The sequence below is a fragment of the Leucopleurus acutus genome (genome assembly GCF_964270905.1).
Source record: "Leucopleurus acutus genome assembly, chromosome: 12".
Classification (NCBI taxonomy): domain Eukaryota; kingdom Metazoa; phylum Chordata; class Mammalia; order Artiodactyla; family Delphinidae; genus Leucopleurus; species Leucopleurus acutus.
Genome location: NC_139154.1, coordinates 35,013,064 through 35,037,831, shown reverse-complemented (window position 1 = coordinate 35,037,831; position 24,768 = coordinate 35,013,064).

Below are 24,768 nucleotides of genomic sequence, written 5' to 3'. Positions count from 1 at the left end.
TACCACATTACGTACACTGTAACAAGTAAACTGAAAATAGAATGGGGGTGGAGGTGGTGGGATGACTGGGAAGTTGGGATTGACATATATGCACTAGTATGTATAAAACAGATAACTAATAAGAACCTGCTGTATAAAAAAAATTAAATTTAATTTAAAAATAGAATGTCAGAAAAGGATGAAATATAAATACAAATGGAAGTTCTAATATTTGTCCCCAGTCTCCAGTGAACCATCTCGTCTCTCAAAGCAGCAATAACAAAACAATAACAGCAAGGTTCCTGCTGAAAACCTTATGAGCTACAAATGTTTTCTTTACATCTGAGGAAACCAAGGATAAGTAAGGTCACAACCTTGATCTGCATCACACCAAGTGGGGGACACAGCCAGGACTTGAACTCGGGTCCACCTGGCTTCAAGTCCTGAGTATGACCTTTTCCCCCACTGTCTTTGCCCCAGTTTCAGGGGCAAGTTAGCTAAGACAGGAGCCTTAGCAGGAGTGGAATCACCAGTGCTCTCACAGTCAGTAATTACAGCTGAAACAGCCATGACTTCAATACCATATTTAATTTTTGTAAATACTTGGCTTTCTGACTGCATATAAATAAAAATGCCCACTACACTAACCAGATACCCAGAATTAGAAAATAAGCCATTTTTAAACCACCAAAACATCTAGAGGTATATAATTATTCACTGCCTACAGACTTTATATTTTTAAAAGAGTTGCAAAGAGCAGGAATAATGAAGCTGGCATTATTACTCCATCATTAGATCACCATTGTGTTTTAGTCACGTGATTAACAGATTTCCCTCCTGATTGAAACTGAAATGCCTGTCAGGATTAGCTGGATTTCAGGGTCAGTCATGGGAAAATATAAAATGAAAGTGGCGGTTTTGATTACACAAGCCTAGAAACTGGCAGGGTGCAGCCTCAGACACCAGCCTGCTGTCCTGGACAATCTACCAAGTAACAGTGTGAGCTCCCTGTGATGCCACTGATTTGATGCAGTTGGAAGGAAATTCCTGTCAAGGTGGCAAACTGTCACTGCCTGGTGCCCCCTCCCCTAAAATCGACCTGAAGAAATTACAAAGCAAGAGAAGCACGGGTCAGAGGAGCAAACACCAAGAACCACGAGGTCAGAAGGTTCCGAAAACCAAAGAACGGCGTAAGCAATGCCTGGCATCAAAGGTGCCTCCCAAACATCACCCACACGACCTGCTGAGATGACCGGGCTTTGCCCACCACGGCCAAGGGGAGCATCACCCTCCAAAGGCCTGGCAGCGTCTCGGAGGGGGCAGGACACCGTCAACACTAACTGAGAATTGGAAGCTGGTTTCAGGCGGGTCTTCCGAATGGGGAAAGCTTGACTAGGACCACGCAGGGGCCTCTGATTCTGAGGCCAAGGGTTCAACGAATCTGAGGGCACAAACAGGCTTCTGAGGTTTTCCATCGAAAAGTTGACAGTCTTTCTGGAAATTTCTATAAGAACAACCAAGCAATTACCTGGAAAAATAAAGTTGGGGAAGACAGAGAAATAGCACAGGGTCATATTAGTGCAGGCAGGAGGGGCAGTCCAGGCCTGGTATGGGTAGATCTCTGTTCTTACTGGTTGGAGTGGAGCTGGCGCTGGGGTGCTGGAAGACCCCCAGAGATGGCAGTGAGAGGGGAGGTTAGGGCACTTTTTTTTTTTTTTTTTTTTTTTGTGCCGTACATGGGCCTCTCCCGTTGCGGAGCACAGGCTCCGGACGCGCAGGCTCAGCGGCCATGGCTCACGGGCCCAGCCGCTCCGCAGCATGTGGGATCCTCCCAGACCGGGGCACGAACCCGCGTCCCCTGCATCGGCAGGCGGGCTCTCAACCGCTGAGCCACCAGGGAAGCCGTAGGGCACTTTTAAGTTCCGCTCTGGCCGCCATTCTGCCATCCTTAGAACAGTCATCGTGGGCCCATCAGGCCAGGCCCCTGCCCCTAGTCTCTGTGAGGTAAGGCGAGCAGTACGTGATCCTCGCTGGGGTGAAGATATGAGAAAAACAGGTGAGGACAGATCCCCAACCTCAGGCAGCACCCCCAAGCACCCACAGCATGGGGGCCCGAGGGGACTGGCTCCTTCCAAGGCTGCTGAGGTTCAGAGATACAACCCCGACCAGAGCTTCAGGGAGGGAAACAAAAAATGGAAGTGATGCTGTGGGATCTGGACCTCCACACCCTGGGTTCTACAGGCAAGGGAGAATTCTTTTTCCTTCTCTCCTCCTAGGGTCTCCAGCTTTGAACTGGACAGGTTGACAAAGAGGAAACTTTATTAGCTGTGCATCACGCATACACATGGGAGTACCCAGAAGTGGAGAACTCAAAGGGGGTTAGAATGTGGGGTCTCTTCATCTAATTTAGTAGCGGAAAGGGATGGGGAGAAAGGACATTTGGGGAAAGGCAAATGACTTTTTGGAAAGATAAATGGGCCTTTCGGGGAATAGATGGAGATATGACCGTTTGTGACAATGTCTGGATGGGTGGTACAGACTCCGGAGGGGTTTATGACAACTGAGTTCTCTTTGGAGACTCTGCTTTCAGGCAGATAAGGGATTTCAGGAACTCAAATGCCTTCAGCTCAAAATAATTCTTATGTCAACATGGCAGATTTGTGGTGGCAGACCCTGATCCCTTGAGCTCCATCCCTCCCCTCCCACTAGACTCTGGGATCGACACAGGCCTGGCCTTTGACATTCCTATGGGGTCCTGAACCCACCAAGGCCAAAGTAGCCAGGTTCCTGAGAAGGACAGCCATTCTGAAATAAAGACGGCCAAAGAAACATCATTTACCCCCTGAAGCAGAATGATTGGAAGAGGACGACAAAAAATTTTAAAGAGCATAATAATCAAAATACCTAAGATAAAGGAAGACTTGGCAAAAACCACCTGTAAGAATAAGAAAACATTTTTTTTTTTAAAGAAGAGGAAGGGCAAAGAACTTGAGGAGACATTTCGCCAAAGAATATAACACAAACGGCCAATGAGCACAGGAGAAGAGGCTGAACACCATTAGTCATTAAGGAAATGCAAATCGAAACCACAATGAGGTACCACTGCATACTCATCAGGATGGCTATTACGAAGGGGGAAAAGACAGAAAATAACAAAAGTTGAGGAGGTTATGAAGAAATTGGAATGCTTGCTGATGGAAATGGGGCAGCTGCTATGGAAAACGGTACAGCGGTTCCTCAAAAAGTTAATCACAGAATCACCATTTGACCCAGCAAATGGGTATAAACCCAAAAGAACTGGAAGCCAGGACTTGAACAGATACTTGTACACCCATCGTCATAGCAGCATTGCTCACAGCAGCCAAAAGGTGGAAGCAACCCCAGTGTCTACTGACAGATGAATGAATAAACAAAACACGGTATATACAAACAAAGGAATATTATTCAGACTTAAAAAGGAAGGAAAGGAGGGATAAATTAGGAATATGGGATTAACAGACACAAACCACATAAAATACATAAACAACAAGGATTTACAGTGTAGTATAGGGAACTATATTCAATATCGTGTAATAACTTATAATGGAAAATAATCTGAAAAAAACATATAACTGAATCACTTTGCTACACACCTGAAACTAATGCAATACTGTAAATCAACTATATTTCAATTACAAAAAAGATAACTAAAAAAAAAAAAAGGAAGGGAATTCCAGCACATGTTATAACATGGTTGCCAGAGGAGAGAGGAAATGGGGAGTTATTTTTTCAGTTTGGGATGATGAAAAGGTTCTGGTGGCAGTGATGGTGGTGGCGCAAGAATGTACTTAATGCTACTGAACTGTCCACTTAAAGTGGTTACAATGGTAAATTTTATGTTATGCATATTTTACTCTGATTTTTTTAAAGATTTCATCCAGTTACTCCATTGAGACAAGACTCTACTCTCGCTGTAATCTGAGCATTGCTAGGAAGCTGCAGTGTCCCTGGCGGGGACATTTCCTGGGCACCCTGCGCCTCAAGCCACGTGTCCAGAGGTGTCGCTCTTTAAGGAAGAGACCAACCGCACGCCGGCCCTCCCTCCACACCTGTCTCACAAAGCAGTTTTGAGGATAAAATGAATAACGCCTCCAACGTGCCTAAAACCATAGCTGGCTCACGGTAACCCCCGATATTTTAATTAATATTACGATTTCGAACATCTTCACAGAACTTAAAGCGTTTTAGTTTCTCGTTTAAAGTAGAATTGCAGATCTTTTGTCTTGGTTCTCCAGAATCGGCCTCATCCCGAGCGCAGATGAGAACCATGCTAAGTGAAAGCCCCAGAGCATCCCAGAAGCTACCAAGAAGTTGCCCTCAACCTTCGGTCTTTATGCTTCCCTGAGAATCAGAAACTTTAGCTTACATCCCAGGTCCTCATCGTTGGCGCCGTGACCCCAGTCGGGCAAGTGGGTGAGCCTGCTGAGGCCTCACCTGTGCGCGTGAAGGTGAGCTGGGCCCAGCAGCAGAGTTCTGGGCTCGGATGTGTTGTGGGTCGTGGAGGGCGGGGGGTGCCCAGATCAGGGCACTCGGGCTTGCTCGGGGAAGCATGTACGCAGGCGCACTGGCAGACGCAGGAGGCCTCGGGTCTCGGGAGGGCTGACTCGGTCATCGGATGGAGCCAGCCTGGCCTCACGCCCAGAGAGCAGCTCGGGGCCAGTAGCTCGGGGCTCAAGGCCTGAAGAGCTTCTGGCTCCAGTAGGAGGGGCTGCCCGGAGGCCCAGGTGCAGCAGGAAGGTTGTCGCACAGCCAGAGGCACCTAGCAGGCCACAGGCCCCTCGCGTGGGGCTTCACTGGGCCCACTCACTGCCTCTCCATTCCTGGGTGACTTCCTGAGACCAGCATCCAGGCTTCGAGGGTCCATCTCCAAGCCCTCTGGCCACCTGCTCTCACCACCAGGCCTCCCTCAACCTCCTCTAGCACCCCACCAGCCTTACCGTACCACGACCGCTGCCCACACCCCAAAAGGTTGCTTTCCCACAGTACATCTTAGTGGTGCAACTGAAATATTGGTTCCTCCTCCTTCCAGGACAGGGAGAGCTTAATATCCTGACTGTGCTATAAGGCAGGGGATAAGTACATTCCATTCTTCTAGCACAGAAAAGATAAGGTTTTTTTGTTTCCTATGAAAACAGGCCGAATGTTTATATTCTGCCGTAATTTCAGTGCATCACCTTCTAATGAGTGAGCTGCGGCCCCTGCCTTGAGATTCTGCTCAGTCAGCAGCTAGGTGTCAAGGAAAGCGCCCTCTGGTGAGGGAACTAGGGGACAGTTAGGGTGTCAGCAAGCAGTGCAAAGAGATGTCCGGAGAGCAGCCTGGGGGCGGGACTACGGTGTCCTAGGACAGTCACTCGAGAATCAGGGTTTGGGCTGGGCGGAGATGGGGCTGCAGAAAGAGTGGAGCATTGAAAGAGCAAGTTGGCAGGAGAGGGGAACCAGCCGGTGCTTCAGGGCCATTTCCCAGGAGCCGTTTGACTGGTCCGAGGGGGCTGGCTTGGAGGACTTGGAAAAAGGCAGGGATGGAAGGGCTACGGTAGTCCTAGGAAGCAGGATTCCCATCAACTGAGGGAGTCAGTCAGTGCTCCCTCGAGCCTCTGAATTCAAGCAACGATACCCAAAACTGGGACAGACCCAGAGTGCCCTGACAATGAACGTGTCAACGCAAGGCACCCTCCCGGCCAGCAGCAAGATGCTGCCCAAGTCCGCTGCTGGTGTAAGTGGGGTCTGCGATTTGGGGCACAGAGCAGCTGATGGACGATGCATGGAACACTCTTGTCGACGGTGGGCAGCTCAGAGCATCCTTTCCTCTCTGTATCCTCAGGGCACAGGTAGGCACCCTCTAGGAGTCTGCTGACTGGAGCAGACTTCCGGCAGTCTGTCTCTGATGCATGCTCACCTCAAAACAGGCCTCGCTTTCTCTTTTAGTTCCTGTCTCTCAGAGGTCTGGCCCGAGTCCCCACCTGCCAAGCCTGGACAGGAGCTACTTGTGTGTTTCCGTGCTTGTTGTGTTTCTTCCTTGCCTCCTCCCAAAAAGGATCTGAGGTAACTTTCCACGATATGAACGAGATGGAAAGTGGATACCTTTAAAAATCAGGGCATTGGATAACAGTTGGTCAGTTTCTTACAAACTAAATATATTCTTACCATATCATCCAGCAATCACAGTCCTTGGTATTTACCCAGATGAGTTGGAAACATCCCCACACTAAAACCTGCACATGGATGTTTATAGCAGCTCTACTCATAATTGCCAAAAGTTGAAAGCAACCAATATCCTTCAGTGGGTAAATGGACAAGCTGGGGGATATCCAGGCAATGGGAAATTATTCAGCACTAAAAAGAAATAAGCCATCAAGCCATAAACAGACGTGGCAGAAACTTAAATGCATGTTACTAAGTGAAAGAAGCCAATCTGAAAAGGCTGCATATTGTATGGTTCCAACTACATATACGACATCCCGGAGAAAGCAAAACGATGGAGACAGTGAAAAGATAAGTGGTTGCTAGGGCTCGGCGGGAGGGAGGGATAAGCAAGAACAGCGGATTTTTAGGGTGGTGAAAACTATGCTGTATGATGCTATAATGTTAGAGACACGTCATTATTCATTTGTTAAAATTCACAGGATCCACAACAGCAAGAGTAAACTGTAAACTATGGCCTCTGGGTGATGAGGTGTGTGATGTGTGTTCATCATTTGTAACAAATGTACCCTCTGCGGTGGGAGGCTGATAGAGGGGAGGCTGTGCATGTGTGGGGCAGGGGGTGTATGACAAACCTCTGTACCCTCCTCTCAGTTCTGCTTTGAACCTAAAACTGCTCTAAAAACAAAAATCGATTTTTTAAAAATCTGGGCAATGAAAAACACTAGTAAAGTGGAAAGATAATGCCTGGGACATCCCTGGTGGCACAGTGGTTACGAATCCGTCTGCCAGTGCAGGGGACACGGGTTTGAGCCCTGGTCTGGGAAGATCCCACATGCCGTGGAGCAACTAAGCCCATGCGCCACAACTACTGAGCCCGTGCTCTAGAGTCCACGAGCCACAACTACTGAGCCCGCGAGCCACAACTACTGAGCCCGCGAGCCACAACTACTGAAGCCCATGTGCCTAGAGCCCGTGCTCCGCAACAAGAGAAGCCACCGCAATGAGAAGCCTGTGCACCGTGACGAAGAGTAGCCCCCACTCGCCGCAACTAGAGAAAGCCCGCACACAGTAACAAAGACCCAGTGCAGTCAAAAAATAAACAAATAAATAAAAATAAATAATAAGGAAAAAAAAGAAGATAATGTCTGAAGGAAAGTTAATGGGTACGTATTCAGTTACATATTCTGATACGTATTCTGTTTCCCTTCCCAGTCCTGTCCCCTTCACTTACAAAATCAGGACAAAGATTCCTAAGAGCAGAAATTGAGACCCAATCAGTTAACATGTTTACTATACCAGGTAAAATAAAACAACTAGTCCTATATGCATCTGTATTTACAGATCTCAAAAATACAGAAGGTTGAGTAGAAAAGCAAGTTCGAAACATTGTCAACAAGAGAACAATAAAATATCTAAATACATTCTGTGATGCTGCATGTTGCTTATGGAAGCATGCAGGATAAATTATGAAATCATGGCATGGATGCATGTCGAATACATGACAACAGTCGCCTTTCAGGAGAGCTGAAGGGGACAGGACTGAGAAGGGAAACAGAAGGGGCTTCAAATATTACCTGCAGTGTTTTATTTCAATAAAACAAGCAAACGAAAATGTCTGAAGTTGAATATCTGTTCCTTTAGGGTGTCAGAAATGTGAGAGTTATTATCCTTTGCACTTTGTATTTTTAAGAATTCAAAATAACTATTGCTAACTTCATCATAAAAAACTTTACCACATCCAAAATGGCAAAATCGAGCCAGCCAGTCAGAAGGTGGCTTTTCCTGGGGAATATGTGTCCCAAGGCGCTCATAAACAGGGCAGGTGGGATGCAGTCAGCAAGGGCCTCGATGACCAAGTGCTTTCAGTAAGCACGGTGGCCAGTCCTTCCACATCCCTCGGGACAAACCAAAGGCACAAGAACAAAAGAACTAGGGAGAAAGGACCTGAGTTGGACCCCACCTGAGGCCATTTTAAATTATTTTATATGATACTTAAGAGAACCAGAGCGGGGGCCCTGACATCCATCCTCAAGGATCTGCAGGAACAGTGGCAACACTTCCTTAAAGTTCTCTGGGCCCGCAAGGGCTGAGCTACTCCACCTCCATCAATGGTCTCATCGCACACCCAGGCTCAGAGACTGCCTTCTGTAACCATGAGGGACAAGGGGACTGCCAGCGACAGGATGATAACATGGCAATTCACCCTGATTTGCCCAGGAAACGCCCCCTCTCTCTTGCCTAAAGAAAGACCTTGTCCCCGTCATGTTGTTCTTTGTTCGACAGCAATTGTTAGGTCCACCCTGTGCCAGGCACAAGGCCAGAGACACTACCTTCCTAGACTTTGGGTCCCGGCATTGCAGAAACACTGTACTTGTAGGTGCCTCATGACACGCCACGCCAGCCCACACCTGCGTGTTCTGCAGAGGCTGCTCCAGTGGTCGGAAACATCTTTCTACAAGTCCCACCAGGCTGACTCCTTCTCATGCTACATGACCCAGTTCAGGCATCGCCGCCTCCAGGAAGTCTCCGGGGATTGCCTAGTGCTGGATTAGGTGCCCCTCATTCTGGTTTCTTCCCTCTAGTTTGTTGCATTTCCTCCAAGGAACCTGTTTACTAGGTTATCTCCTCCACTCAGCTGGACCTCAGGGGAGGGGGCCAGACCTTACTCATCCTGGCATCTCCTGAGCCTGGCACACAGCAGCCCTCAGTACTTACCCATAGAAGGGAACCCCACGAACAAACGCCTGCGCCCAGCCCTGCCTCGGAGACCAGCTCACTGTCTGTCTATTGGGAGATGGTGTTACTAGAACAAATATCAGACATCGGGTGGGCTAAGTGCTCTCCCTGAGGCGTGCGAGGTGCCCAGAGGGAGCACCCGCAGGGGAATGGCAGCCTTGGAGGTCTAATACCCCTCCCCCATTTTCTGCTCATCAGTAAAAAGCTGCTGAAACTGAGTTTTGGGGTCGCATCAGCCACCACTGCTGCAGGAGGATCCACAGGGGGAGGGAAAGAAGGGCACCGCCAGTGTCTCAGGAGAGCTTATAGTCCCACAGAGGATTCTGAAGAACACTTAGTGACGTTTAACTCCCTAGGTGACAGAGTCCAACTCGCAGCTCATTTCCCTGCTGGGACCCTGCTCCTATCCTGTTCCCCCCCTCAGGTTAACTTCGCATTCAGGGAGATGACCCTGGCAAAGCACTTAAGTTCTATTAGCCTGTGATAGCCTAATACGTGCCTGTCATCCACTACCTGGAAATTTAGAGGAAAGTTGGGGTAATTTTTACCAATCTCTAAGTACCTCTAAGTAGGAAATTGGCTGACAAACCCATGCAGACATTCTAGAACATCGTGTTCTTGTGTAATGTGGTCTCACTTTCTAGAACACTTATCCCTGTTGAGAACACGCTGTTGCTAGGTTACGACCAGTGAGTAAACACCCTGACTTTCTATTATTGTTTCATAGAATCCCAGCCCCTGTCACTTCATTAAAATGGCTTTGCTAAGGGTGCCCGTGACCTCTTAATCGGTCTCTCTAATGGACACTTTCTAGTACCTCCCTTGCCAGACCTGTGGCCCACGAACTTGGGTATTTATCTCTGTGGCCTCTGGAACATTCCTTGGGCCTCTTTGCTCCTTCCCCTGTGCCCCTCCCCGCAGCCTGCCCCTTAAATACGGCTGGTCCCCAAGCTCCTCCACCACGGCCGGAATAGGGTGAGGGGATGAGGCCCAGGCAGCAATTCTCAAGAGTGCAGGGCCTGCGCCCGAGATGGAGGGCCTCCTGCAATCTGCATCCCAGGCCCCCAGCTGGCTTCTTCCCTCTGATGCTGTCTCCCCAGGTACACTGGTCCAGGCCGCCCCATAAGCACAGGCCTCACCTCCCACATCTACTGGGGCTTCTCCCCGAGCTTTTCCCCAGCCTCAGGCCCACGTGTCCACCTTCCTTCTGACGTCTCCACCAGGATGTCCTTGGCTGCCCCAAAGCAACCTCCCTCACCTTCCCAGGAGATTGCATCCCCCATCTCAGTGAGTAAGGTCACCTTTCTCCTTCAGTTACCCAAGGTAGGGAAGTGAAAGTCATCCCCCCACCAAAAAGAAAAAAACACATCTCTATCACCTGCGCACGATGACTTCATGTATTTCTCCAAATCACCCCCACTGTGACTGCCTTACATCAGACCCGCACATCTCTCTCCTGGACTGTTGCAAAATTCACCTAGTCACTCTCCTTGCCTCTACCTGGATAACCTACCTCGCCCAGCCATCCAAGACTCAGTGCATTCCTGCCGTAATGAATAGACTCACGAACAGGAATTTGTGCGTAGAATGAATTCCCTTCCAGTGCAGGACTATTCGGCAATATTTGTCAAAAATTTAAATGCAAATGCCCTTTGACTTAGCAATCCCACTTCAGGGAATTCATGCTCCGCACCCATTCCTATGTATGAGGATATTAATTGCAGCCTTGTTCGTAATAGCGAGACACTGGAAACAGCCTCAATGCCCATTCCTAGGGTAAATGTTGAGTACAGTGTGCTGGACCCATGGAACATTTTATAGCCAACAGAAAGACCACGGCAGCTCTATATGTACTAATACAGGATGACCCACAATGCAAAGAGTAGAACAGTGTTGTATCATGTGCTACCACTGTGCTCAAAGTGGGGTATATCCATATACACTCTTACATTTGGATTCTGTCTGGAATAAAACACCAAAAAGGGACAGTGATTGCTTTTGAGATGAAGACTCGGGGATAAAGGCCAGGGGAGACTTGTCACTACATACTTTTTGCACCATCAAAAATTCCTTATGCTGGGGCCTCTCTGGTGGCGCAGTGGTTGAGAGTCCACCTGCCGATGCAGGGGACACGGGTTCGTGCCCCGGTCCGGGAATATCCCACATGCCGCGGAGCGGCTGGGCCCGTGAGCCATGGCCGCTGAGCCTGCGCGTCAGGAGCCTGTGCTCCGCAACGGGAGAGGCCACAGCAGTGAGAGGCCCGCGTACCGCAAAAAAAAAAAAAAATTCTTTACACTGACCATGTTTTTACCTTTTCAAATAAAAATACGTTTAACCCGTCTTGCATGCTGGGTATCTGGGACGGTCACAGTTGATACCTGTCATAGAGTAAGTAACATCTGTGAGGTATTTTTAGCACCTTTTCACTCCCAAAAGTGTCCTGAGTGGTTGATACATTATATCCTTTCTCCATCGGTGACACTAAAGATATAGTCTACCCTCCATAACTGGAGCTGCACATCTTCCTCATCTGGCCCATCTCCCCAGCCCCATCCGACGCGGCCCCTGGATAGCTTTTTGTTGTTTTGTTTTGTTTTGTTTGTTTGTTTTTTGCGGTACGCGGGCCTCTCACTGTTGTGGCCTCTCCCGTTGCAGAGCAACAGGCTCCGGACGCGCAGGCTCAGAGGCCATGGCTCACGGGCCCAGCCGCTCCGCGCATTTGGGATCTTCCCGGACCGGGGCACGAACCCGTGTCCCCTGCATCGGCAGGCGGACTCTCAACCACCACGCCACCAGGGAAGCCCCCCTGGATGGCTTTTTAAACTCCAGAAACTATTTACTGAACGGTTTACTGCTCCCCTGCACACAAGCTATTTTTAGCCCCCTTTGTACCCTCTACTGGGGAAACCTAGGTCCCCACCCAGCCCCAGGCACAGCCAGCCACTCGGCCCTCCAGACTCTGGCCCCAGGCATTGCCTCCTGTCACTGCACTGTTCTGAAAGCCACACAGAGCCCGAAGCCTCCAGCACAGCATGAAGCTCTTACATTCCTGATTTCTCTGCTATTCTTGAGGGCTGGAACTGTGTCCTGTTTGAAATCGAAGAAAACGGTAAGGCACTGAATTCCAGCCCAGCTCCAGAGTCAGAAACACTTGGTTTGAATCAGGAGTCTGCCACTTAGCTGTACATCCTTGGACCAGTTACTTCAACTCCCTGAGTTTTCCTTTCTTCATCTGTTTTTCCACTCAACCTCCAATATTTTTTTTGAGATCTATGAATGTGGATGCATGTAGTGCTAGCTGGTTTATTTCACCTGGTGTAGTAAACATGTTAATTGATCGAGTTTCTCTGTTTTCGCTCTTAGGAATCTCTGCCCTGACTAACTGAATGTACACACATTAACTTTCCTGCGGGCATTGATCGAGTTTCTCTGTTTTCATGCTCTTAGGAATCTCTGCCCTGACTAACTGAATGTACACACATTAACTTTCCTGTGGGCATTCTCTTTCTACTTCACCTATTTTTCTTCGCCCGGATTTTTTAATGTATCCACTCTTCATCCCGTTTGTATCTGGGTACACTGTCTCAAGCCCTTCTGGGGATGAGCAGGAAGGACACATAAGCAAGAGAGCACACTAACAACACCAGGCCAGACCCCCCGCCCCAGGGAAAGACCCAGAAGAAAAGGGGAGCCTGTCATGAGGCGAACAAGCATCAAACAACAGACAGCCAGCAACTGCTAGAATGGAGTCTCCCCACAGCACTGCTGAGTGGCCCATGAACATATTTGAGCCTCAGTTTCCTCATCTGTAAAATGGGGACAACAAGGGTGCCTACTTCACAGAGTTGTAAAGATGAAATAATTCAGGGAGTTCCCTGGTGGCTTAGTGGTTAGGATTCAGAGCTTTCACTGCAGGGGGCACAGGTCCGATACCTGGCGGGGGAACTAAGATCCCACATGCCGTGTTGTGCAGCCAAAATAATAATAGTACTAATTCATGAAAGACCTTCCTACAGTGCCTGGCACATAGGAGGGACAATAAATGTTGGCAACACATGAGCTGATACAGGATGTGGAAGCACTCTCAGAGATCACCTAGAGAAATCCAGCCCCCCTGACTCAGGACTCAGAAAGAAGTTACTGGAGCTGTCCTACCATGCTCACAGGCTCTCCCCATGGAACTCTGACTCCGTCTACGAAGATCATCTTCCTGCCTGGAAGACAGGACAACTGACCCGAGCTAGCATGTAGCCAGGTCCTGTCCGCATCGGGCAAGCTTGTCCTCACTTATGCCTGCTATCAAGAACCCAAAGGAGAAGGCATTCTGCAGGAAGAGGTGCTCAGGGATGTCAGAGGTTTTCTCTTCAAAAGAGAAAACCTGCCATTTTTAGAAGGCAGGAAGATTTTTAAGTGGTAGTTGAGAGAGTCAATTGAAAACCAGATCAGCGATGAGATATCTGCTCTTACACAGCCTGTGTACACAGGGTCACAGGCTTTCACAGACCTGATCAAGGCCGCGTTCTAATAGTGGCGCTTCTGAGGCCAGGGCACCCCTGGGGCCTGGGGCTACAGAAGGCAGTGTTTCCATGGCCAGGACCCACGTGGTCAGCAGACGGCTAAGTGGTCAAAGAAGGACAAAGCGAGGGCGAGCACTGAGCTCTAGGAGCGGAATCCAGCAGGGATTCCAGACCTCGTGAGGGATGCGCTAGAAGGAACACAAGAGGCAGATGAATACCCCTTACTCGCAGCGTGACTTCAAACGTGGTACTTAACGTCTCTGGGCCTCTTACTGACTTACCTGTGCAGCAGGGGTGATGATAACCGTGTAGATTAAGAACACGGATGACAACGGGGTGGCACAGATTACACAGTTAAGTAGTACTGGGTTTCATCCCTCTCACAATACTTTTTAACTTTTTTTTTTTTTTTTTTTTTTTGCAGTACGCGGGCCTCTCACTGTTGTGGCCTCTCCCGTTGTGGAGCACAGGCTCCGGACGCGCAGGCCCAGCCGCCATGGCTCACGGGCCCAGCCGCTCCGCGGCATGTGGGATCTTCCCGGACCGGGGCACGAACCCGTGTCCCCTGCATCGGCAGGCAGACTCTCAACCACTGCGCCACCAGGGAAGCCCTCACAATACTTTTTCAATGCAGTCTTGCAATATCACAGAACTTTGAAAAGCTGTGCGGGAGACACACTCTTACCCCTCACACAGCCCATCATGCTTCTGGTCCCTAACTGTGTCAGTTGTCACTTTATTATCTCTTAGCTCCAAATTCACCCTGTTTGCCCGCCTTGGGGATATGGGAGCTGGACCCTGGAAACATTTCCCCTGGCCAGAGCCAGCTGGCTCTGTCCCTAGAGGGCGCTGGAGGGACACTGCAAGGCCGCGCAGGGGAAAGGGCTTCTCTCCCGGCTCCCAGGCCGCCAGGAGGACTGGTGTGCTGCAGTCGTGGAGGCATTCCTTCTCTTGCAAACCTCACCACCACCCAGCAAGCCGCTTTCACTTTCGAGGACGAGCTCCAGCCTGCTCTCCCAGCCCAACAGCTTGGCCCTGGAGACCGCTCTGGCCCCATTCTGGCAGGTTTTTTGTTCCTGCAGGGGTCACGCCCTCTCCTAAAGGTCTGAGTCCCATCCTGGGGACTCCAAGTCCACAGTCCCTTCGTTGTCTACTTCCCGTCGGCCCCCGCAGGGGCAGCGGCTCCCCGCACCTGCTATTCCTGTGTGTGTGTGTCCTCGAGGACTCTTTTGCCCTTTTAGTGGTGAACCACATGGATTAGTGTCCTAGGGCTGCCATAAACAACTGGTGGCTTTAAACAACAGAAATGTATTCTCTCACCGTTCTGAAGACTAGAAGTCCAAAAGCAAGGTGTCCACCAGGGCTCACCCCTTCTGGAGGCTCTACGGGAGCAGCCGCGCCACACCTGTCTCGGCTTCTGGTGTCGCCAGCCATCCCGCGCATCCCTTGCCTTACAGCTGCATCACTCCAGTCTCGGCCTCTGTCGTCAGATGGCGTTCACCTGTGCATCTCCGTCCAAATTTCCCTCTTCCTATAAGGACACGAGCCATATTGGATTAGGGTCCATCCTAATGACCTCATCTTAACTTGATTACATCTGCAAGGACCCTATTTCCAAATAAGGTCAGGCTCACAAGTACCACAGATTTCGGCTTCAACACATCTTCTGGGGGGAGATACAATCCAGCCGATGACACCCCCTTTTGCTAGCTGATCATTCCTTTTTTTTTTTTTTTTTTTTTTGCTGTACGCGGGCCTCTCACTGTTGTGGCCTCTCCCGTTGCGGAGCACAGGCTCCAGACGCGCAGGCTCAGCGGCCATGGCTCACGGGCCCAGCCGCTCAGCGCCAGACCGGGGCACGAACACATGTCCCCTGCATCGGCAGGGCGGACTCTTAACCACTGCGCCACCAGGGAAGCCCTGATCATTCCTTTTATGACATTTCCCCCGTGCAAATTACTGCTGTGGTCTCTGCTTCCTGACTCACTCAAGTCACCGTGCCTCTCACCTCTACCCCTCCAGCACCCCGAGCCGCTCACTGCCTCTGTGCTCACCCGCCTGCAACCCCATTCAGAAGGCAGCACACAAGACCACGTCACTTTGTTGCTTACAACCCTCCAGAGGCTTCTTAGCCAGGATAAAATCCATGTTCTGCCCTGGCTTGCTGCCCTCACTCATTCTATACCTACAGCTCCCTGCTCACTCACCATGGGCCAAGCCCACTGACCTAGTTTTAGGCCTCGAACCTGCCAACGCCATCCCCATCTCAGGGTCTTAGCTGTGCTGCTCCTTCGGCTGGGCCTGCTGTCACCCCCCAAGACACTCGCCCGCTGCTTCCTGGTTGTTCAGGCCTCTGCTCAGCATCTGCTCCAGGGAGAGGCCCTTTCTGAGCAGCTGGACTGTCCTCCTGGTCACCCTCTGCCACATGGCCTCATCTGATAATCGTTCCCACATATATCTGTACCTAAGATCACTGTATTTGTTCTGTGTCTGTAAAATGTAAACCCCTGGGACGAGGACTCTGGCTTTGTCCTTGCCTACTGTCTCCAGCACCAAGTATGTGCCCAGCACATAGTAGGTGCTCAATAAATATCTGATGACCGACTACTGACATTTTAGAGTTTATTAGGACTGGAGTCTGAAGAATACTGTGGTTACTCACCCAATGTTTTCAAAAATCAGACTTTTACAAATAACAATAACCTAAAAGAAATTTTGCATTTTCTGTTTCCTTCTTAAAACTCAGCACCTTTGTCCTCTCTCCTTTGTGTCCTGGAAAACGCCGTATGGTCAGACCTGCAGCTGACTGAGGTCATATTCTGCTTTAGGGACCTTTAGTGACCCTGTGTGACTTCCAGGTGGACAAGGGCCATCCTGCCAAGAAGAACTTCCACACAGACCTGTCCAGAAGCAAGGCCAGAAACTAGAAGGTTCTCCAAGTACAGGTGCTGGTTTCTGAGAAGCAGCACTTTCAGGTACAGAGAAGACGGACAGTCGGTTGTGGCGAGGGCTTTGCTTCCCAATGTGTCACCTCTGTGTCCTTGGAGCACACCTTCTACCCCGGCCAGTCATAGATCTCCTCTTGGAAATAAGTGCATATTCTCCATCTGGGTCGGGTCAGGAGACCCTGCTTTGAGGGAAATGTACCCAGTGGAGAGATCACCTACAATCTTGCAGTGCTCCAACTGTGATAAATTTACTGCCAATTAAGCTGTTTTCTAATACAAACCAACATAATCATTAAGAGAACAATCTTGATGGAATTAGCATTTGCTTAAACTCCCGGGAACTGTTCACAAGATAAAAACCTACAAATGATTAAAGCAAATTGCCAGGAGCCTGCTTCCTCGGTTGGGGGGCTCCACCCAGATCAGCCTCCTGTAGGAAACCTGAGAGGTTTCCAAATGGAGCTGTCTTGCCTGGAGGCTTGGCATGTGTGTCACATCCCAGCAGACATGGATCCCAAGGAGATTCCATTCCTCCCTTCTCCACTTTGGGAGCTCGAGAGAAGCACATCCAGGTGGTGGGAGAATGGTCAGTTCTGGGCAAAAGAGCTTCCGTGTGGACCTCGGCACCCGCTTTCACACGAACTCTCTGAGCCTCTATTTTTCCTCTGTGAAATGGGGTTTTAATCCCTACCTTCCTGGCGCATAAGGATTAGTGGTACAATACGCAAAGTGCCTGGCACAGCGTGGGCTGCCATCAGCGGTGCTGCTAGATCATCATCTTCAGGGCCTGTGTAGGGGAGGGATCGAGGCCACAGCCCAGCGGCCTCCCAGCTGTCCAGTCAGAACCCCTCAGCCCCTTGCTTCTCACAACCCCACTCCCGGAACACAAGGTGGGCAGGGCAACCTGTTTGTTCTCAGCTGCCTCCCTGGCACCCAGAACCTGTGTGCGCACGCTGGGACCTCCATAAACATCTGTAGAATGACCACGTGAATGAACAAGCACCAGCTCCCAACACTAACCACCGTCTTTGCTAACGTGCCTCTCACCTCGAGAAGTTTCTAGAGGGTCTCAGATGTCATCCCTGGGTCCCTCTGTTCCTGAGATCCATGCCAGTCTATCCAAGTGGTCCCCTTAGCTCTCCAGAGAAGCCCCTGTACAGTCTCTACCCTTCCAAACCCCTAGAGATGATGACGCCCGTGCCGGTAGAGCAGGTCTGGGCCCCCGGCAAAGACGGTCCACTGACCTCTTGCCTTCGGTCAGCATCCTTCAGGGTCTCAGTTGAAACTCAGACAGAATAAAAGTCTAATTCTAAACATCCCTTTGCACAGATATAGAAATAGGATGAAATAAAACGCAAAATGCACATGATTTCTGAGACAAAATGCAAGACTTCAAAGATTTTCCTTGTTTGTCCTGCTCCAGCTCGGGCAGCTCTGCCCACACCTGTGCACGCCTGTGACATCAGGAAGCAGCAGGGGCTGCACGAACTTGCCCACCAGGCTGCCGGTTCAAACCCCAGGTCCGATACCCGGTAGCTGGGAGTCCTTGCGCAAGTTACGTAACCTCCCTGTGCCTGGGCTTCCGTGCCTGTAAGATAGGGATAATAATAGTACCTGCCTCACCAGGTTGTCATGAGGGCTAAACGAGTCTATATTTGTAAGACACTTCCAAGCGTTCCTTAAATCTTCATCTGTGCTTTCTTTCCCAACCTCACCCTGGCTTCATCTTTTTTTTTCCTCTCCTCGTTTTATTTCTCTCCTATTACCCACTTTTTAAAAATCTTGTCATATTGAATTATCTTTACACACTTTGGGGAGCTAAGCAGGGCACAGATAAATAATATACACTCTGTTCTCCTCTCTCTGCTGTGCTCCTTGGATATCTAGTAAGTCTTTATGAGAATGTCAGTCCTGGAGAGGGGGTTGTACCCAGCATGGGGGAGAGGGCAGCGTGCTGGTGGCACAGCTAATGGAATAGGAGAGGGGGTGGGAGAGTGGTGACAGTAAGAACGGAAGCAAGGGGCAGAGCCAGGGCCTTAACCAGGCTGCCTCCAGAAGATTCTCCTTCTCAGCACCAAACCCAGGCAGCTTCAGTGTTCTATTGTTTAAGAGAGGCAGGGTTTCCTTGTTGTAAGGGGGACATATCATCATTAACCTTTATTAATTTTTAAAGATGGGGAAACAGAGCCTCAGAGAGATGCTATCCTCTCTCTGTGCGTAGAGCATCAGGGCCTGGAGGGCTAGTTAGTTCCAGGTGGGTTTCCCTGGCCCTGCCTGCTACACCGAGGGCTTCTGCGCAAGACACACGTCCCTTCCTCGTTATATAGAGTAAGCCGTTTCTTTCTTTTTTTAATCCCCATAGAACACAAGTGGGAATACAAAGGCACAATACTGAGAAAATGTGCTGGAATTAGACAGTGGTGAGAGCGGTACAACCTTGTGAATATTAAAAAAACAAACCCAAAAAACACTGAATTGGACACTTTTAAAAGGTAGATTTTATGTCATGTGAACTATATCTTAATTTTTTAAAAGCCTAAAAATAATTTGTTTAAAATCTCAGAGCCCCAAAGCCCCAGTTCTATTCTAGACAAGGACGCTGCAGGCCTGATGTCAAGAGAGTGCCCACAGCTGCAGCTGTAGGACGAGACAGCCTTAAAGGAGTGTGACCATCTGTAAGTGAACTACAGGAGCCTTAGCTGATATCTGCTCCCTAGGAGAGAGACCCTCGGAAAAAGAGGGCTAGCTCCCCACTTCCATTCCATTAGTGACCAAAGTAATTTTAATTTGTCAAACAGATATATCAATGAGTTTAATGGTTTAATGAGTTCTTGGTGCGAGGAAGAGCTAAGGTATTTGGGTACCAAAAAAGATGTAACTTTACCTCCCTGAAGGCAGCAGATGGAGGTGTGTCTTCAGCTGAGCTGGGTAAATGTGTCCTTCTTTCAGGCTCTAATTTGAGTCCCTGGGATACAGGATGACCCAAACACTGGTGAGAGTGGCCGCATCACCCCCACCCCAGAGGGTCCACAGTGCCTGCCCCAGTCCCCCTGGAGGGGATTCCGGTTTGTGGGACAGAAAGCTCACCCTCCAGCCAGGGTCTCCACTCCCCGGGGCAGAGCCGCTGGTCCTATTCAGAGTGGTCTGTTGAATTCAGTGTGGTTGATTGTGCTGGATGTGGTGACATAAAAGCCTGGAGGGAAGGGGAACCCGGGCTTGGCCCCAGGTGGTGCTGAGGTGCGAGTGAGGGGTAGAGAGAGGAGGAGGGGTGTGGATTGAGGGTGCCCTGAGCATCCTTTACCTCTAAGATGAGGGTTTGGGTTTTAGGGCCTCAGAAGTTGCTTCTATAGTAAAAGAAGCCGATTTCTCCATCCCCACACACGGAAGGTTCGGGTTCAGGAATCTGGGGACTCTTCCTGAGTCTAGGCTAACTTCTCATCCGGGTGCTACGGTCCTAGATTGAAAGTTTTTTAAAGAGACAGGCCTTTCTCTTCCAGCCCTGAGAGCAAGATGAGGCCAGCAGTGAGGAGGGTCTCCTTACCTCCAGGGTGGACACATCCGGCAGACAGCTCTCTGGGGTGTTAGTTCCTGGGGCTGCCATAACAAAGCACCACGGACTGAGGGACTTAAACAACAGAGGTTGATGGTCTTGCGCTTCTGGAGCTAAAAGTCCAAGATCAAAGTGTTGGCAGGGTTGGCTGCTTCTCAGGGTCCCTCTTTATAAGAACACCAGTCATACTGAATTAGGGGCTCGCCTCCTCCAGGATGACCTCATCTTAACTAATTACATCTGCAATGACGCTACTTCCTGATAAGGTCACATTCTGATGTGCTGGGGGTTAGGACTTCAACCCATGAATTTGGCGGGGTGGTGGCGGGGGACATAATTCAGCCCGTAACACCTGCTTGTGGGTTTCTGTTCTCAGCCCCCAAGTGTGCAGGCTAGAGAGCAGAGCCAGCCCCTGAGGTCCCCTCTGCCATCACTGTGGGTCTCTCCAGTCAGTCTCACCTCTGAGGTAAACAGGACCAGAGAGGGACACCCTGTTCTGTTCCCTTCATGAGGAAAAGTCATGCTTACAAGTGTCCATATTACTTATAAGGGTTTCGCTGGTGGCGCAGAGCTAAGAATCCGCCGGCCAATGCAGGGGACACGGGTTCAAGCCCTGGTCCGGGAAGATCCCACATGCCGTGGAGTAGCTAAGCCCTTGCGCCACAACTACTGAGCCCGCGCTCTGGAGCCCATGAGCCACAACTACTGAAGCCCGCGCGCCTAGAGCCCGTGCTCCGCAACAAGAGAAGCCACCACAATGAGAAGCCCGCGCACCGCAACGAAGAGTAGCCACCGCTCGCCGCAACTAGAGAAAGCCCGCACACAGCAACGAAGACCCAACGCAGCCAAAAATAAATAAATACATTTACTTATTTAAAAAATATATATTACTTATAAGATGGGGGTGTCGTCTCTCTTTCCAAATGCCAGATTTGAGATGCTGCCTCCTGATTTTGCCCTCCCTCTGTGCGAGAATTAGACCAGGTAAGGCAGGAAGCAAGATTTTGTTTCAGCTACTGCGGTCACTGTCCACACTGACCAATGGCCACCGTCACTTCATGCAGAACTCTAAGAAGTTCTGTCACAGAGAACCAGCCAAAACAGGGGGAAACAGGCCGAGGATCAAGTGACACATTTCCCTCACCTCGGTTAACAGGATCATCTCGGGCTGGAACAGCGCTTTACGGCTTCCAGGCAAGGTTGCAGCCCTTACTTAACTTGAGGGCTGAGGCTACGGTCCCGAGGAAAGGTGACGCTCGAGGGTGGAATCCAGGCCAGCACTTTGCACCAATGTCCTCCCGGGTCCAAGTCAAACTTTGTTTAGTCTTAGTCCAAAACAAAATGTTTTGTTCACGAAAACAATGGCTTGATTTCGCTCCCCCAGAAAGGGATTCAAACGCACTTAGAAGCCCTACTTCCTGTTCCCCGCCAGCCTCCCGGCCTCCCGGGCCGCGGCGCTGCCCCCACGCCATCCGCAGCGCCACCTGCTGGGCGACGCCGGCCGCGCGGCTCCCCTCCCGCCGCTTTCGTCCCGGCCTGAGCCGCGGGCGTCGAGAGCGCGGAGGACGCGGGGCTGCAAGAAACAAGCCCAGGAAGGAAGCCCAGAAGGTGATGGGTGGGAACGTGGAGTCGCATTGATTCACTGCGGGCCTGTAAGGTCAGGAACACGGGCTGACGGTCTTGGGTGTGCCGCGCGCCGCCCTCACCTTCCAGCCCTGTGACCCTGAACCTCTCTTGCCTTGTCACGTCTAAAAGAAAAATAACGCGTCTCGGCTCACAGACTGCTTGTGAGGTCCGCAGGACCTCAGGCCTGCAGGTAAAATGTGAAGTGGCGGCTGACCCAGAATAAGTGCTGGAGAAACACAGAAGTATTGTTAATTTCATAAACACATGCTATAAAATCAATTCATTCGACAAACGTTTTCTGAGTGGCCACTGTGTGCCAGCTGCACAATGTCCAAAGGGAAGGGAAGAGCCTACCTCTCTGTGTTTATAAAACGAAGGACCCGGCAGACTCCCCTAGGCCACAGGAGCCCTGGTCCTTCATCCAGTCAAAACCTGTTCACTGAGCACCTGGACCGCCCAGGCCCAAGGAGAGCACATCCCTCAGAGCCCCAGTCCGGAGGGACCAGGGGCCAGCGGATGCCTGGGGCAGTACCACAGGGTGATGCCTGCCAGAAGTCTGTGCCCAGACCCCCAGGAGGGAGGGAAGCCTTTCAGAGGAGGAGGCGTACAAATCTAGAAGGTTCTGGAATGTTCTCTTTCCACTGAGAGTCTTTTTCTCTCCAAAGCACACAGCTGCGGGCAGCACCTGTGGCCCACATAGAATCAGAGCTTCCGTTTGATCCAGCTTGAGATTTTTACCTTTTTAATCTCTGCTCAGAAATGGAGCCGGAATGGAAATGGAATTGCTGCCTCCTTTTGAAATCATGCAGCTGCTGCCGCCAGAGAAAAAAATTAAAATGCATCGGGGATTTTTCTTCCGCTCTGCGTCGCGCTTACCGTGTAAGCTGTTGGGATTCCGCAACATAAATTATGAATTGAGAAAATTCATAATGCCGGGTTTAGATCTTCTTCAGACATTTGGGGGTTGCAGGAGGATGAGGAATTTATTTTAGAATTCTGGGTCTCTGTGGCATCATCAAAAGATAAGTGAAATACAGAGAAGCACTGACGAGGGCTGGGAGAAAGGAACATTCTCTACCACGAGTGCCAGCGGCTTCTGATAACCAGATGCGGGCAGCCGCTCCAGGATCCTGGTACCCAGACTTCCGCTCCGAGACACTTTGTAGCTTCTAGCCCTGAGGACATGGTGTAACCTTTCCAGTCTTGATTTCTTTATCCACTTATTATCCTGGAGAGCCTGCTGTGCATCAGCACTTTGCCCGGGGAATGCTCATGGGCCTGAGTCACGGCCTTACCCTGCAGGAGCTCCAGACCTCCGTCACTGCGAGAAGGTTGCGTCACAATTCAAGGGGTCTGTGCTAAGTACACGGGCATTCGGGAACCTTCTGAGAAGGGGCTCAGGAAAGTTCTGAGCAGACTGCAGTCACCGTTTACTTGACAGAAGCCAGGGGATGAGTCCTCCAAGGGCTCGTGAGGTCCCAGGGCCTTTGCCTTTGTCTGTGACATTTATTTACGCACCTGCAGGACTGATTGAAAACCCCCAGTGCGGTGGGATGCATGCAAGCGTGGAGAAATTGCAGCAAAGAAGCCTTGAGAAACTGCCTCCCGGACATCCTGATCCCAGGAATCCCAAAGAGGGACAAGGTGGTGGCAGCTGTGTGGAGAAGGGGAGTGGGGGGGAAGAAAGTAGGTGGTAGGAGGGGCGGAGACCCTGAAACTCCCTCAGGCAGGAAACAGCCCGGACCAGATTGGGTCTGGAGGCCAAACTGACATCCACCCCTCCTGTGAAGCTGGCCTGACCACTGGGGATGGGCTAGGTGGGCTGCAGCCTCAGGTGTGCTCCCAAGGCTGCTTATTGAACCTGGTCAGCACCTGGTGACACAGCCTGCCCAGGCTATGAAGAGGGCTAGCAGGGATCTAGCCCTGCCCTGTGTACAGGGCTGGCACATAAAACACTGTATTTGCAGCTGGAAGTGAGAGACTATGGCCACGCTGCCAGAAGAGGCTTTCAGTCCAGAAGGAATTGGTCACCTTCTCCCCAGGCAGCGTGACTGGTGCAGCATATTCTCAGCACTCCGAGTGACTCTGCAGTGGTGGGAGAGCCCTTGCAGATCAACCAGGCCAGGGGTTTCCACCAGTTAAGAGCGTACCCTTTACATAGACTACAATATAAACAGGGCCCCTGGAACTGGGCAGAGCTGTGGCCCCAGCCACAAGGGTCAAGGGGAGGCTGGGGGGGTGGGGTAGAGGGGGGTCACAGAGCCAATCAAGTGGAAGCCTCTCTGTCCCCTCCTTGTACCCCTCCTACTGCAGTAAATTCATCTCTGGCTCTAAGTATTAAGTTGAAACTAACCCAAGCGAACTGTAAGTGAAAGGAATCCCAGAAAGAAAGAAATTGGTCGAGGGATTCTTTCAGCAGGGGCTTGAAGCAGAGTGGAGGTCCCCGCACTTCCCCAAGGGCCCTCCGAGTTTAACAGGTGGGAAGGACCACCTCGTGGCTCAGGGGCAAGGAGAGGCTGGTTGACGCCTGTGCAGGACAGGGTCCTTAGTGACCAGAAGAAGGGGGCTGAGAGGTTAGCTGGGGAGAAATGAGATACTCTCCCGAAGGGCTGCTCTAAGCGGTTCATGCCCGGAGGAGGCCACACCAGCCCATCCATTTACCTCTTGAAAAATCGGCCGAGGTAACACTGGGGACTGCACCCAAGTTCTAGTCTGCTCTGTGAAGTGTCTCTAAACTGAGGCTACTTCCTTGGAGTATTTTCTCCATTTAACTGAATTTAGGATCATTCACAAACTTCTTTGCCTCCCTGGGCTGGATTTGGGATTTCAGAGTGAACTCATGGATGCTTCTTCCAGAAACAATCTGGAATAATCTAGTCTCTTAGGATGTGCTCCCTTGGCCTGCAAAGGAGGGCATGGACAACACACACAGCACGGGCACTTAGCGCCACCTGGTGATCCTTCTAATTATACTGGGGCGCCGTGGACAGGCGGCAGGTGAAGGCATCTGGACTCGATAGTGTAGCTACTGGGCCACTGAAGTTCGATTTGTGTCACCGTTTCACCCGGCCTCTAAGTCTCAAAGGAATCCACAGTCAGGCTTTCGAGGTTACCTCCAAGCGAGATTCAACATTTAGTCACGAGGATGCGCTGGCAGGTAGAAAAAGTGAAACATTCATTAAACTGCTTTGGACTTGCGTCATCAAGTCACACCACTTGGGATGGACTA